Genomic DNA, 16,739 nt, shown 5'->3' with positions numbered 1-16,739 from the left:
CACATCTTCCTGACCCAATATCTGGGGGAAAGAACCAGGTCTTTAAAAGTTTACAAAAGACAGGCAGATCAGGGCAGCATTAATCATGTGCCACTGATAAATCTCACTCTTCTCTTATCGAAAGTTATTGCTCAGATTAAAATAGGCCCAGTTAGGTAGATGAATACTTTTTGGAAGAAGCTTTGATGCAAGTCCACAACAAATATTGAAATCTTTTTCTATATTTTTTTTCTAGAAAAGCAATTTATGCCAGTTCTTTGTAAATCTTTTAGGACTCTTCCCTTTGTAGACAGGTTCTAATCCTTGTGCTCTAACGCAGGGCTTCTCCATCAGTGCAGTCTGTCCCACAGGGGTGTACAAAAGGAGATATGAGGTACAGGCGAAATGGGACTCACCTCCCCAAATCCATGCCTGAGCGAGAGCAGCAGGGGGAGTGGGGGGTGTCAATCTACTGGGACCAGTTTCCAGTCGTGTGTGCTGAGCCAAGGTTGTTTCTCGATCACGGGCATTGCAGAAACACTGTGGTGGTCAGGAGGGGTGAGCGGGAGGGGGCTGCTTCCCCACTCTGGTTGCGGGCAAATGCCTTGCCCCTGCTGCCTCCTTCTGGTGCTTATTTCAGGGGAATTGGGGAGCGCATAGCAATTCTTTAAATAAAAACAAATCACATAAATATGGCCACGAGAAACACCCAGGGTTTGTAGGATTGGTAGATGGAGGCTACACGGGTCTTTTCTTTCCTTGTCCTCAGATTAGATCTTTTCCACGTGGGGACGGATGTCATTTCCTTCTGGCGGAAATAAACTTGCACTGGCAACTCCTACATAAGGAGCGCTTTGACTTTCTCATGTTTCTTCTTAGTCAAATGAAGCCACAGCCCTCTCCCAAAATGTGCCCGACTCCTTTTCATGTATTTGCTGATAATACAATTCTTTCTTTTACAGTTTGCCTTTCAAATGGGGTGGGGGCGGGGAGAGCTTGTGATTAGGAAAAATGTGCCAAAGTTTAGCTTCAGTTTAAAATGAAGTTAGCAAAATTTCATTTTAAATTAATTTCTATTAGCTCTTAATTCTTCTTAGCTCTGAAGAGAAATTAGTATAGGCAAAGAAAACAATTTCAAAACATGGAATAACATTGGTTTTCTTATTTTGATATCCAGTTTCATTTTCTTTCATAGAAACATCATATTCCCCAATGGATTAGAATCCTAAAGGACAAAGAGAAAACTATGGAACATGGCCTAAGTACAAGAAAGGGGATTGATTATGAATATGTACGTGCAACTTTTCTACCTTAGGTTAAATTAGGGCTTATCACCCATAAAAACCAGGTAGAAAAGCTGAAGTGAAATTTACTAGCAATTCTCAAATGTCAAATGACAGTTTAATCCTGCTTTCATTGCTTGATGCGAGTCTGTTTTCGTATAGAATTTGTATAGAATTTGCTCCAAGCTTAAGTACAAGCTTTTTCCTTTATAAAGAATAGGATCATATTATGACATATAAAAAGAGTTTTGCATTCAAGGTTGCATGACAGTTGGGCTTAATGAAATGTCAGTCTTTCTGAAGTCATTGGTACATGAAAATTCACACAAAGCGAATACCTTTTTAAGCCTGATTGTACAATCGATTTATAAAAAGGCCCACAATTTATAAAAAAAAAAAGGTCCCACGAATAAAAGGATACACTGAAATCAATAAAAAATTGAAAAACTGAATAATAAATAATAAAAAAACTGAAATAACAGACAAGTTTACCCTCTATTCTGTTAAATTCAGGTTTACTGGATAGGCTTTTGCATTATCAAATGGGCTCTTGAGATGGAAATGCTGGCTTAATGATGGCAATAAGTAGACTTGACACCTGTACAACTGAGAAGTCTATCAGCTGAAGGCAGGTTGAAATACGGCTCATGTGAAGAACGGGGAACACGCAATGAGAGTCAGCGCAACGGAGTGGGAAAACGGTGGGACTCAGACTGGGGAGCTTGTGACCTCCCTTCACATCACCGTGAGGTCCAGGGAAAGGTGGGATAAATACAGCAATAAATAAATACATTAAAAAAGCTAGGTTTAGGAATTTGTTTCCAAAACCAGTCAGGTACAAAAAATCCTGCCCTCCCTCAAGTCTTCCATTTATCTTTATCTCAAGAGTTTATTTTAGAGGGTGGGCAGAGCATCTTCACCGTTATTGATTTAAAGCAATTGGAAGTCGAAAACTGTTGCGCATCGCTCAGAAATAGAATGAGGGTCCTGCTACTTTCCATCTAGCTGAGTTATTATTGACTATATTCCAGAATGATGAGATTGATTTTTCTATTATTTAAGGAACAGCTTAGCCACAAGCCAAGCAATGTATCTTCCTGGCGCACTGACATATGTATCTATTTCATACTGGCTCAGCTCCTAACCCTTTGATCAGATCATACCTACAGGACCGGTCTTCTATACAGAGGTTTAATAGGCAATACTTTTTCACTCACACATTTTGGAAGTGATGGAAAAGTTTCCACTCATTGACTTATTGGATGTATATGCCACCCTATCAAGGTGGATCATACAAACTTTGGGGAGGTGGAGCTACAAAAAAGCGTTCACCTATTCAGAAAGAGAGCAGAGAGCCCTCTGAAGTAGCTTAATCGTCTCAACACATTGCTGTGGGATCAACCTTTTTTCCTGGACACTTGGCCTTCTCTCCTGACCTCCCCATCCCTCCCCCCCCCCCCATACGGGGAAATTATATTGACCTGGAAAAGGACTACGGAGAAAGAGGTATTTTGCTCTCTTTCTCTGGTGCAACTTGCTTTGGGTTGGAAAAAATGTGGGATTAAGAGTATTGTGACTACATCTTGTAGTTTGACTCATAATGTCCTGGTGGTTGATGACATGGGAACATTATAAAATGCAAAGGTCTTGCAGATACTCAGTGGGCTAGTTCACTGAACTAGAGTCAGGAAGCAGGACGGTGCATGTGTATGCAGCCTTTTCCCCAATTACTATCTTAGCTTCCTTCAAATCGGAGAAAGATCCTTAAAATGGCAGCCAAGCATATACCTCTTTCCCTAGGACCTGTGGGTAAAACCATCAATAGGATCACAGAAAAGGACCAAAAGAACATCGAATGTGGACTACCCGTGGCTCCTCCTTTCAGGCCAGCCTATTTGACTGAGAGGAAGGTAGCGAGGAAACATCTTGGGAAAGAGGTCCCACTGTGTCCCAGCACCATGATTATGTAAGTTTTCGACGTGCTGAATAATCACACTCTCATGTAAGCTTTATGGAAGTGTGCTGTTAATCTTCAAAACAAACATGTGTGGCTCCAGGGTCCCTCAGAATTGCCACTAATCCCCTAAACAGGCTAGGAATGCAAGTACAATATATGCATGTGTATCTACAAACAACTTGTATATCTGCTGCCTGAAGTATTTCTGTTACATCATGCTGTGGTTTTGTCACCCAAGCAGAACTGAAAGTGAAATGGTAGCAGCGGTGAGGGATAAAATTCAAATCAAGCTGCATCCATGATGGGTAATTTGGCCTATGTTGACATGACAAGCTGCAATCTGCAATTTTGCTCTTTTTTTCTTAACAAGTGTAAGAGTTCTGCTGGTGTCAGGCCCTCCCTTCTCCTCAGCTGGAATGGCGTACAGAAAAGAGTACAGCCTCCCAGTCCACATTGCTTTGGGACACATCCTCAGATCACGATTTCACTCTAAAATAAAAATAAACAGGAAGCACCATGAAGGACAACCATGAAGATCTAGGCTTCTTTCTCTCCCCAGAATGACCTCAACTACTTGATAACCTTTTAAAATGCCCTCTTGCCTCTGGAATGATGACTTCCTCCTGTGCTGTGCTGAAGCACAGAATCAGCCAGGTTCTTGTACGCGTTGTGAAGAAACGTGACCTCTGCCTGTGGAGATTATGTCCCTTTCATAGGGCTAAACTAAGCAGTCTCTTAATTTTAGAAAAACAAAATCCTTCAATTTTGTCTTTTTCCCTACGCTTTTACTTTAACATCTGCTCTAAGGGATTCTTTGTCATCCTGTCCCTCCTTTATTTTGAGAACAGAAGCCAACGTAGATGAATATTGCAATGTCTTCTGGAGAGTTAGCTATGCCTCAAGCATGGACAATTAGATACATCTTTCTTTTTAACCTAGTGCCATCTCCATGGTGATGTTTAAATATCCATCTTGGGCACCCTAAGCCAGGTGGAAGATGATTTGGCAGAGCTCTGTCCTTTGTTTCTATATGAACTCTCTATTATCATCTCATATATTGTCATTTCGTGCTCATCCTGATCTACATCCTTTTTGTGTCTTCCTAATTCTTATCTGCACACAGGCTCGGTGACGAAAACAAGAACAACCCTGCCAATTTAAAGGAGAAAAAGAAGCTATCCTTGGTGTTTATGGGACTAGCTTCTCTCACCAGGTAGGTGAATCTTTTATCCAATGAATCCAGTCTTATGTACAGTGCCCATTCATTCTGTACTATATTCGTGGTTTCATGATAAACTGGATAGTTTCTCATATTGATGAGAGCTATAGTGCTTCGGGCTTTCTCAGAGCACACGGGAGCAGGAACATGCCACCAGTTTCCAAGTGCTCAAAGCAATTGAGCCTTTTCCTAGGATCATGCAGTGCCCACCACAACTGCCACACGAACCCAGGAAACAACATCATAACATTGTGTTTAATTTCTTTCATACCACGTTAAGGGTAGGAATGTTTGTGTATTTTGAGACAGAGGCGTCCTCAGTATGGGGAACGAAGAAAGCCAAAATGGTGGGCTCAACCGCAGTTCAAAGCGATGCTTTCTTGTGTACATGCGTACAGCATGAACAGATGTGGAACGGAGCAGGGCTTCAATCCACAGCCATGCCTGCCCTTTTGGCCCCCTTAGCACTGTCCCTTGCAGGTGGCCCTGATTTGAATTGGTTTTCTAATAGATTCTATATCTGGGAAAAATATATCTCCAACTCTGTCTCTATCTCTACATGATCACTGGCCGTTGAAAACAACTTGATGGTACATAATCAATCAATCAATCAATCAGTCAGTCAGTCAGTCAGTCAGTCAATCAATATCTGTGGAATTAAGTAGACAGTCCCCAGTCCTCATAATTTCAGTATTGGGGCTCTTTCATTGTATATGTGCCATTTCATCTGAAATGAATCATTTAGTTTCAATAACTCTTCAAGTTAAAAGAAATAGAAAAGCGGACTGAATATTAGGAAGTGGCTGCGGATTTCACAGAAAATGGTTCAATAGTGCAACAGTTTGCCCAGAAGAGTGAGGAATCAGAAATAGCACTTTTTGAGATTGACTCTTTTAGGTGAACGCATATGCTTTCATGAGCAACAGCTCACTGCATCAGGCACATAAAGTGGCCTGACTGAGGTGGGAAGAAAATAGGTAGGGATCAGGCTGGGGTAAGGGGACGGCAGAGTAGTAATGCAGATGAAGATCAATCACATCTTCCTTTATTATGGTCAAATTATTACTTCTTTGCAGTTAGTGAAACTAAACATGAATATAATTACAGGCGCCATATGTCTACAGGCAGGACACTGACCATCCTTCTGAACAGAAACTTCATCCTCCAGAAGGTAAGCTTGCCACAGGAGGCGAGATCAAGCGCAGATATTCTTTATCTTTAAAAATTATAAGAGAATTTATATAAGTAAAGCTAACCTTGTGGTCTTTTGCAGGTGTGGCTACATGCAGACTGCCCAAGGTAAGAGCAAAATATTAAGTCCTTTCATAATTTTCATAGCAGCCTGTGCTCAATTGCCACTGTTCTTCTTTCAAGAGAAGTACTGCATACATTATTCAGGTGTGAGCTGACTTCACTTCAGTGTAACTCTGAAATCGTTCTATCTTGTTTTTCCACTCCAACCACCAAATGGAGCTTTGTCTGACTACCACTGCTGAAAATTACTGGCAGTTTCACACCATTCTTAGTCAAGGAACACACAATACGAGTGTAAGCCTAAAACAGGTTTAACACAGTTTTTTAAAAAAGGAATTTCCCCAAACTTAAATCCAAAACTGGGAAAACACACAGAACCTCCTTGCCCCACTTATGTTTGTGTCATGGCCCCAACCACACACTTGACTGTGATGCCAAGAGTGGCCCTTACCCCTGCAACGCGGATTAGGGCGGCCTCTGCCAAACTTGGCCCGCCTCTTCTTTATAGATTTCTAGCATTTCACATCACATTAATAAAAACATAGAGTTACAGAAGAAATCAGTGCAGAAAAAGCAATTCAATCGTTCAAATGTTAAAAGAACGATGAGATAAAAGCAACAGGTTTCTTTGTCAAAGGCCCACCAAAAACAGAAGACCTTCACCACCTTCTGCCACAATATTTCAGAGAAACTGGGATGAGATCCCTGGACAGTCATCCTTCCTCTTTGATTCTTACGTGTGTCTCCTTTCGGATATAATCTGCCTCAAGTCTTGCCACAAAGGTTATTTAACATGTGGAACTGCGTGTAGCTTTGAGGTCAAACACGGAGCTCCAGATAGTGGCTGAATTTTATAGTGCATCTCTTGCTTCAGAAATATTACAGGGGCTCGGCTCTCTTACAGGGCCGCTGTACATCTGCAGTGGAACAGCTGGCAGAGGTTAACATGCCAACAACCTCTAGGCCAGCACAGGTAGTCTAACCCTTTGCCAAACCCTTTTGCTTTTACAATTTAGTTATGCGTGAATTTCCGTGATTTTTCCAAGCTGCATATCAGTAGTATTTTGGTTAAAACTGTTTTGCATCTTTCAGGTCAATTCAAATACCAGCAAACCAGGGCAATTCCATTCTTCAATCTATCCACGTAGTCAAGGCAGTAATCCTGTCAGCAGGTAAAGAAATTTATTGGGGTTTTTTGAAAAAAGGAAATTAAACAGAAGAAGAGCCCAAGCCAGCCACTGGCACCTCTCAGTGTCTTCATTAGTAAAAATGAAGTGACCAGAACCAACTTAGGGTAACACTGTTCTCTCCCGGCACTGTTGCACTTCTTGCTTGTCAGCTTCTTTGCAGTTCTTTGCACTTTCTCTGGGCATGAAAGAAATGCATTTCCTGCTTTGCTTGGTTAAAAGCATTGAGCTCATTTAAAACACCCTTTGGAAAGTATCTTGCTCGGTGCACTGGCACGTGCAGAAGCGCAAAGCACCAACATATAAGTCGGTGTTTAAAAAAACATTTGAAAAACTAATTGTGGAAGAGGAAAAGTATTGGAGACATTGAGATGCGTCTGCTTGCCGAGGAAAATATCTGTGGAAATGGCTTCATATGTAGTTTTTTATACAGAGTCGCTGATGCCTTTTCCTAAGAGGTACAATGTCCTGATCGCAATTTACAATTTTAGCTTCTTTCATTTTCTTTTCAGAGACTTCAGGAAAGGTAGTGCAGCAAGACCCTCTGGCTCAAGCAAAGTTCCTGGAAACCCACCACTTAATGCTTCGCTTGACAACCTAGTCCCTCGTCTCGTGGAGATGGAAAGGCTACAGCAGCTAGCCATCTTAAGAGTACGGACGAGGGCGGCTGTTTCTTCCACTCTGTCTGCTACCGATCGCATTACACCTAGCAAAGATCGGCAGCAGACAAAACAGCCGAGGCCACTCGATCGCTCAGCGTGTTGTCAAGCGAAGATCACTGCAGAGTTCCGCAATTCAAGACGTGGTGGGGAAGAAACGAATTCGAAATCTGCGAAATCTCCAGGAATGTTAAGCTTGAGCGAGATACGTGCACTACCATCTCTGCCATACCCATCCGTACCCAAAATACGTGGAATTTTGAAGAATGAAGAAAAAAGGGGGGAGAAGAACATCCCAAAAAAAAAGGTTACTTTTAAAGAGTAACCTCCCTCCAAAAATTGAAGGAAGGAATAGTTAAGATAAGGACACATAGTGATAAGATAGGAGTCAGAAGAAAGAAAGAGAACCTAGAGATAGAAATGGATAATTTAAATAAGGATAGAAACAGAATAGTAGTAAACCTAGAGGAATAAGAAGATAGCAGTATAAGATAGAAGTCGAAATTTGTCCAATAAAACAGTTTTATATGTCATTTTAATTGCACTAGCGCTCAGTGAACTACTTGTACAGAATTACATCTTAACGTCAGTGTTCTTGTTCCGTCTCCTTTCCCAAACGGGCTTTTACATTTAAAAATGTTGCATGTCCTCCAGCCCAGATGCTCTCAGTGCTCCCACGGCAGGGGGCTTCGAGTCTCTCCTTCCAATTTTTATTCCGGAGCAGCAAATGTCTGCCAATCGTCCATGAACATATTTTATTTCAAAATTAGGTGCATTTGTATCATGACTCAGAATCTCGCACTCAGATTCTTAACCATCTGGTTTATGTCTTCCAGAAACTAAGCCATAAGTCACTTTGTCATATGGTTGGGTTCTTGGTGTTCTCTGACCTTGGCTCTTTTCCTGCAGATGTTTCATGAGCAGGCTAGTAATATCACCAGGGCATGGGAGAGTGAGGTTTGCTGGTGGCTTACATATAACAGCTGGCCCTGCCAGTCTTGGGTCCTTCTTCATAGTCCCTTCATTAGTTCATTGGTTCTTTCCTCACTGTTTCCCTGCCTACCAATGTTAGATGAAACCCCTAATCAGTCGTTCAGCTGGATGGAAACTAACGGAGTGGCCAAAACATTGGAAAGTCTGAGGATAATGGATACTTACCTTAGGCTGCATAAAGAGCAGCATGCCAGCAATGGCTTTGAGGAGAAATTATGACCCCAGAACACATCAAAATACTCACAAAGTCCATCAAGGCCACCTCACAAAGACAGGCTGAAAAAATAAAATCAAAACAACACACCAAACTACTAAAGCTCAATCGTATAGGAAAAGATGAATCTGGACCTGAATAAGTGGTGAGGATTTCTGTCCACTATCCACCCCAGAACATAGTATTCTCAGAAAGGACTTGACCTCAACACAGAGAACGCGGACCAAATTAAAATCCTCTCCAGCCTTAGAAGCATCATTCAGAACAACCTGACTGACGTGTGAGACCGAGAAAACATGAGGAACCATCACACCTCAGACAAAAGGATACAGAACCTCCTGAGAGCAGAACAAAAGGCAGCCCTCGAAGCTTTAAAGAAAGAGAAGAAGAACCATTGCTATCTTCCGAGCAGACAAAAGCCAAACCACAGTTATCATGGGGAGAACACAATACCTACCGAAAGCTAAGGAACCCCTGACGGACAAAGGAACCTACAACCCCATAGACACCAACCCTATACAGAAATTGAACGAATCAAGAAAACCCACAATGATCTAGCCAAGAAACAACAAAGCATAAGAGAAGGACAATGGTGGCCACCAAGCTGTGGACCTCTCTTCTCACGCTTCTCTGGATGCCCCAAAATACACAAGCCCACCATAGAACTCTGCCCAGATCTCTCACCGCAAAACCTGGAACCTCATTGATAGGAATGGACGCTCTATCAATCCCTCCCTACAATGCCTTTCGAAAATCGAAAACTTTACTTCAGGTTTCATTGGATCTTCCAGCACCCAACACAACACAAGCATCCCACCTTCTGAAACACGTAATTGTCCCATCCATCAAAACGATCCCTGAGACAATCCACAGATTACCACCACTTCTTGGGATCGTTGCAGTGTGCAGACTAATAAAACCCCTCCAAAACGTCTCCAGCGGCACCTGCGGCACTCCGCATAGTAGGGGCCCAGCACAGGATCTCTGTCCGGTGAAGCCCAACGTCTCAACAGCAGGTGCAGAATCTGCAGCACGCGCCAAACGCAGTACGCGGGCAGTTCTCTGCACTCCTGGCTGAGGAGGGTCTTTCAGAGCATGTTAAGGCACAGAATCAAGACAGAGAAAAAGGGCCACTGAGGCTGAAGAGACTATCATATAGCAGATGCTACTGAGCCCACAAATAATGATTATATATCTTACCTTGCCGTTCTACTTGCTAATGGAATGTCTCGTCTGTACCGTCCCAAAGCTCTGCACTCACTGGCAGCCTTGCTAGAAACCCGTCTTTTGGTTAGGGGCAGGTGATCCGGCCGTGGGGAACACGATGCCTCTTTGGGTGCCAGATTCAGCGAGAACTTGTCAAAGTAGGAAACCTTATAACCTGAAGAGAAGGTGCTTTGCCAGTTCTCTAGGCAGTGATCTGGTGCCCGGGCAAGGGGTTCTTTTAGTTCTTTCAGATGCAGAGACCCCGAACACACCAGCAGGTCAGGAGGTGTTAAGCTTTATTGTTAACTCCAGTGAACAGATTTCAACAGGAATCCATGAGTGTTTGGGCTGTTCCCACAGCCACAGGTTGTAAAAACCAAAACCAAAAACATTCAGATAGACTATACCGGTCCTGGCAGGTTCTATCAAACATTGTTCTAAATCATGTTTTTCTCTTATATGCTTTTCTTGTTCATCATGTGCCATGTTGAGGAACAAATGAAATTCAATCCCCTTTCCTTTATAATTTAATTTTAATTTTAATTTAATTTTAATTGTCTCCCCAGGGGGACTTTGGCCACCCCTTCCTTCCGTCTGTAGGACAGGGATGTTTCCATGTCCTCAGAGACAGGGACATGTCGCTACCCTCATCCTAAGCTGGTGGAGCAGTTGAGGTTTGCTACTTCACAACTCCGATTTTGAGGACTGCGGCTTTCCCACTTCTTACGCAACTGTGTTGCTTTGTTTGTCAATTGTTTCTTTGGGAGCATTTACAGCTAACAAGTCCTGCCACGTTTATAAAGGGCTTACTTTCACGGGTTCTTGCCTGTATCCTTGTGCAGTCGGCACTCTCTCAGACTTTCTCTGCCGCTCAGGAAACGAAAGCCTCCAAAGTCATAAGAAGGGGAGGGGGGAGCCTTCTGAGGCCTTTTTCTGTCCTTGAAAGACTGGGGGAAATCCCCTAATCTCGCCTGTGTTTTTGAGTCCGTCTTGACTCTTGGCACCTCTTTCGGAAGCTGCTTGCCGGTGCCTCCTTCCTGGGGCTAAGGGACAATAACTGGCGCAAAGTCACCCAGCTGGATGCCGCGCAAGAAAGGCAGGACTGCTGCTTTAACCACGACACCAAACTGGCTCTCCACAGAAAATGCTTTGCCCTTCCTCTCCTTGCCTTCAAAAGAAAAGAAAGGAAGGAAAAACACACATTTGACAACAACAACCTGCCACTCTCTTTGCAGTGGCAAGGAGTTCCAAATGCACACACTCAATTAGATCCTAAATTTTACAAAGCAAAAGCATATCAAACTTCATCGCTTTTGTTCCTTTGTTCTCAAAGGCATTCCTAAAGACAAAAAGTACAATCGTCAAGCAGATTTTTACACACAACATACACTCACGAACATCAAACCACGTGAACTGAACTCCTGAATCTCCTTTTCGGCTCCAACTCTTCCTGCAGTTTCTCACTTTCTCTCAAACTCTCTTTTTCATCACCTGCCCCTCTAAGGGCTTCCAGCAAAAGCCATCAAGGGACTCTGGATAAAACCGGCTCTGGATGAAACTACAGCAGACAAAACAGCCAAGGCCACTTGACGGCTCAGCTCGTTGTCAAACGATGATCAATGCAGATTTCTGCAATTCTAGACATGGTGGGCAAGAAAGGAACTCTAAAGCCACCAAATCTCCGGGAATTAGAAGCGTGACCGACAGACATGCACTACCATCTCTGCCAGACCCTTCCTTACCCAAAATCCGTGGAATTTTGAGGAATACAGAAAAAAGGATGGAGAAGAACGTCCTTAAAAAAAAGGTGACTTTTACAGAGTAACCTCCCTCCATCTCAAAAACTAAAATCTCTCTCCGATTTCAAAGCAGAAGTCCCAGAGTGTTGATCTCCAATGCTCTCTACAATGAAGCCATCATTTATCAGCGTTGCCTGTGCAAAACAATTGAGCAAGAACATTTTGCACAGCTCCATCTAGTTCTTAATTTGCATTTATGTGGAAGAGGGAACTCAGCACCTGGAGTGAGCAGGCAGCTCTTTTTCCTGGCATCCAGAGTTTTGGTGCTGCCTGGGAAGGAGAGTTAAAACAGCCCCCTGCTCCTTTGTTGGAAGCCCCTCCCCCTCCAACCCGGAGAGCTGGGAAAGAGAAACTCCAACCCAAAGGCAAGCACCTCAGCGGTAGCCTTCGGACAGCAAGAGAAAACATCCCTTCTTGCCCTTGCGAGACTGCTGAGAGGCAGAGCTGAGAGAGGAGGAGGAATAGGGTCCGATCAGACTCTGCAAACCCAAGCAGGCCTGCGAACCTAGCCAAGCCCGCTGCGTGCAGCAGCCCAAGTGCAGAGCTGTACAACCAACTCCAGAAACAGAGGACTGCAAGTGCTGGGGACGGGTGGGGAGAGAGAGAGATGCCATTCACAAGTCTATAAAGCAGCGAAAAGGGTCTTCACATGCAAATGGACGGAGAGCTGAAGACCTGAGGGAAAAGAAAAATTGAAAGAAGAAATCGCTCAGATAAGAAAACATAGTGATAACATAGGAGTCGGAGCATAGAAAGAGAACCTCGAGATAGAACTGGACAGATTACATAAGGATAGAAACAGAATAGCAGTAAACTTATAGTAATAAGGAGATAGCAGTATAAGATGGGAGTTTAATTTTCTACCATAAAAGAGTTTTATATATATTTTTTATTGAAAATGTTTACAGCAGTAATAATACAGACTAAAATGGAACAGGGAAAACAAACAAATGTGGTTTCTAGTCATTCGTTTTTAATATTGCAATTCAATTATTTAAATCCAAAAAGGTAATTAACAAATAAAACACTTGATCGTTACAATCTTTGGTTCTGGGGAATTATTTGATGAATGGAATAAGTCAGAAATCCTGTATATAGTATAATAAGATTGCTCTTGAAATCTCATTTTTGAAAAAACATTTTAGCACAGTGCAGAAATACCAGGTGAAATAATACCAAAAGTGCAGAATCAGTTGGGTCTCTACAGACTGATAGCAGATAGAAGGATTTTACCTCTCCCACTTAGGAGAGTGGGAAGTGCTTAGATGCTGCGTGGCAAGAAGAATAGCATGAAGCTCTTGGGGATGAAATGAATGGGTGAGATATAATCCATGAAAGGTACCCATCAGGAGGTGTTGGTGTTATGAGTTCTGGCTGGCTGGGAAAGACTAATGTGCCCATGTGCTCCTCACCCATGGAAACTTTGTGCCAAGTGAGAGGGTTTCAGGGCAGGCGACAGCCGCATCTGGCCCTGGGCTACAAATGCTCCTAAGCCCTGGAGGTCCACCCATTGTTTCTGCTGGCCAATGGATGGGTGGCCTCCAGGGAATAAGGAAACCCTGCTTGCCTTCTGGAAGGCTCTAAAGACATGACTGTGTCAAGCGGCCTGGGGATCTGGTGATGGTGTAGAGCCTGCTAGATGGTTATACTGGTTGCTCCACGACTTGCACTTGGCTGCTGTTTATATTTTTTGGTTCTAATTTTGGTTTTAATTGGGTTGTTTGTTTGATTTTAAGGGATTATGATGTTTTTACAGTTTTCCTGTATTTTCTTTATTGGTTGTTTATTTATTTATTTTGAACGATGTGAGCTGCCGAGAGTCACAAGTGCGAGACGGGCAGCTATACAAAGGAAGGAAGGAAGGAAGGAAGGAAGGAAGGAAGGAAGGAAGGAAGGAAGGAAGGAAGGAAGGAAGGAAGGAAGGAAGGAAGGAAGGAAGGAAGGAAGGAAGGAAGGAAGGAAGGAAGAACAACTTCAATCGGAATTTCAGCTGGGAAACTCCTGACATTTAGATCCAGCAAATACAATAATACAAGGAATTCCTGGAAGCAAGGCATTCTAACAAATCAGCCATCAACAGACACATAAAGATAAATCCCATGATTTTTGCTGGATCTTGATGCAGAAGGTTGTTCTCAGCTTCTGCGTCTACTAAAGCTATTATCATTATGATGATGATCTGTTTGTTTGTCCAGTAAATGTCTAATTTAATATACAGCCTCTGGCCCCCTGGGGTAAAAGCCCTCATTTTGATTGTCTCCCCAGTTGGACTTTGGCTACCCCTTCCGTCTGTAGGACAGGGATCTTTCCATGTCCTCAGAGACAGGGACATGTCGCTATCTTCATCCTAAGCTGGTGGAGCAGCTGAGGTTTGCTGCTTCAGAACTACTATTTTGAGGACTGCGGCTTTCCCAATTTTTACGCAACTGTGTTGCTTTGTTTGTCAATTGTTTCTTTGGGAGCGTTTACAGCTAACAAGTCCTCCCACGTTTATAAAGGGCTTCCTTTCACGGGTTCTTGCCTGTATCCTTGTGCAGTCGGCACTCTCTCAGACTTTCTCTGCCGCTCAGGAAACGAAAGCCTCCAAAGTCATAAGAAGGGGAGGGGGGAGCCTTCTGAGGCCTTTTTCTGTCCTTGAAAAAGGTTAGGATGGGGGAAATCCCCTAATCTCGCTTGTGTTTTTGAGTCCATCTTGACTCTTGGCACCTCTTTCGGAAGCCGCTTGCCAGTGCCTCCTTCCTGGGGCTAAGGGACAGTAACTGGCACAAAGTCACCCAGCTGGATGCCGTGCAAGAAAGGCAGGACTGGTGCTTTAACCACGACACCAAACTAGCTCTCCACAGAAAATAGTTTGCCCTTCCTCTCCTTGCCTTCAAAAGAAAAGGAAGGAAGGAAAAACACATATTTGACAACAACAACCTGCCGCTCTCTTTGCGGTGGCAAGGAGTTCCAAATGCACACACTCAATTAGATCCTAAATTTTACAAAGCAAAAGCATATCAAACTTCATTGCTTTTGTTCCTTTGTTCTCAAAGGCATTCCTAAAGAGAAAAAGTACAATCATCAAGCAGGTTTTTACACACAACATTAACTCATGCACATCAAACCAGGTGAACTGAACTCCTGAACCTCCTTTTCTGCTCCAACTCCTCCTGCAGTTTCTCACTGTCTCTCAAACTCTCTTTTTCATCACCTGCCCCTCTAAGGGCTTCCAGCAAAAGCCACCCGGTCAGAGCAGCTAGCATTCAGCCGCCAGCTTTTGCTGCTGACAGTTTTACAGCGTCCAGGCAATGGGCATTCAGGTATTTGCACCAACCAACCAGTCACCTCTTCTTCCCAAAACACACTCCGTCTCCTTGCTTTCCTTGCCACCAGTTAAGCTCAGTCGGGATTCTCTCTCTCTGCCTCAAACGCTTTCACTTTTTCCTGCCAACGCTTTCACTGCCCCATCTCTTCTGAGGACTGCCACAGGGAAAAATGCCTGCAACGTCACTTTCTTTCTTTGCCTCTAATGGGGCGTGGAGTCTGACAGGCAACAATTTCATCATTCTTTAATTTGCAGGGAACTCAGCTCTAAGTTGTTGTAAATGTGCTCCAGAAACACCCCAAGATCTTTGTTTCATAAAGCTAAACCAAAATACCAAACGGCTGTTCTCGTGAAAGGGGGGACAGCCTCTCTTAAAGGTATCATGTCTCGAGCCGTTGCTTTCCTGGGTTTCGGAGGTGGCGAGGGGAGAAAACCACTACAAACTGGCACCCTCCCCCAGCCTCCTAACTAGCCATGAGTAACGGATGTACCAATTGTAAGGGATTTACAAATTATTTATCAGCTACATAAGGTGGAAAAGTAAGACAAAATAACACCGTCTTCTAAAATCTCAGGAAAACCTTATTTTGCCTTTCAGCTGTTAGCGATCCAATCAATTTACATTTTGCATCCTCTCCCTTTCTCTCTACACAAAGACATAAACCGCCCAACATACATGCACGCATCCCATTAACTCATTCATCAACAAACAATTACAATAGGAAAATAGTCTCACGCAGACATCGGTATCCATTGGGGTGGGTCATAAATGCCATTAAGTTAAATTTAAAACATGAATGTATTGCCGAAGGCTTTCACGGCTGGCATACGATGGCCGGTGTGGGTCTTCCGGGCTGTGTGGCCGTGTTCTGGAAGTTTTGTTTTCTAACGTTTCGCCAGCACCTGTGACTGGCATCTTCAGAGTGCAGGAGCACAGACAGGAGCAGTTCTCTCTGTGCCCAGGGTGATGTGACCCTTTTGTAGTTATTTATAGAGATCTGAGGGGGGGGGGAAGTGGGGGATGGGGGGGTTGGGTTACTGAGTGGCTGCTTGTTTTGGTGTCTTAATCTGTGTGTATCTTCCTGGGGATTAGGCAGGGTTTTTTCTTCTATTGAATTGTTAACGAGGGGCTGCTGGGGGTGATTAGCAAGTTCATTGTGTCAAATGTTCACACATTAAAACATGAACTTTGTAGCGGCTGGATTTTCCACCTCACCCACTCCCCACCCCAGGAAACCAAGATGTCCATGTTCCCTGTCCGGGTGATCCGTTTCTTTAAAATTGAGAAGTTGCCATCTGTCAAAATTTTGGCAACCCTATAATCGTTCTCTCAGTGGATCATGCCAATTGCTGTAAAGTCTAGAGAGCTTCAGGAATACTTCCTTGATATCATCTAGCTTCTCACAGTGGGTCACTTCTGAGAGATGACCAGTGATGGCAGGCTCAGACTAGATCTTGTCACTGGCTTAATCCTGGAAGCCAAGCTTCCCTTCTTTCCAATTATGCTGATTTGTGGCCGGTGGTGGGAAGTGAAAACAAGATCTTTTCCAAGAAATCGTCATGAAAATTTCTGATTGTTTTACACAGTTGTTTTAGGAAAGCAGTTATCAATACAGAACACTATATCACGCTGAATTTCTCTGCCTATCGGAAACTTTACACTGGTGGTGAAAAGCCATTTC

The sequence above is a fragment of the Python bivittatus genome, unplaced genomic scaffold (genome assembly GCF_059951505.1).
Source record: "Python bivittatus isolate LINGU-HERP-01145 unplaced genomic scaffold, Pbiv_v1 ctg000840_np1212, whole genome shotgun sequence".
Lineage (NCBI taxonomy): Eukaryota > Metazoa > Chordata > Lepidosauria > Squamata > Pythonidae > Python > Python bivittatus.
Note: the sequence above shows the minus strand (reverse complement) of the source record.